Source organism: Apaloderma vittatum, unplaced genomic scaffold, assembly GCF_000703405.1.
Source record: "Apaloderma vittatum isolate BGI_N311 unplaced genomic scaffold, ASM70340v1 scaffold42359, whole genome shotgun sequence".
In the NCBI taxonomy this organism is placed as follows: Eukaryota; Metazoa; Chordata; class Aves; order Trogoniformes; family Trogonidae; genus Apaloderma; species Apaloderma vittatum.
In genome coordinates this window covers 1-257 of record NW_009735448.1, presented here as the reverse complement: position 1 = coordinate 257, position 257 = coordinate 1, and positions in this window count along the sequence as shown.

The following is a 257-nucleotide window of genomic DNA, read 5'->3' as shown; positions in this document are numbered from 1 at the left end:
GCCAGCCAGCCCTGCCAGCCCTTGGCAGGGAGTCCACACCTCACGTCCACTGTTTCACCACGCTCATTGTAACAAATTTCTCCCTTACATCTAGCCTGAATCTCTCCTCTTCTAGTTTAAAACAGGCCCTGCTAAAAAGATCGTTTCCAGATTGCAGGATCACACCGAGGAGCCGCCCACCCTCACGCCTTCTCCCCGGGAGGCTTCGCCGGGGCCCAGTGTGCCATTGACACAGCTCCATCTGGCTTCCAGCGCCG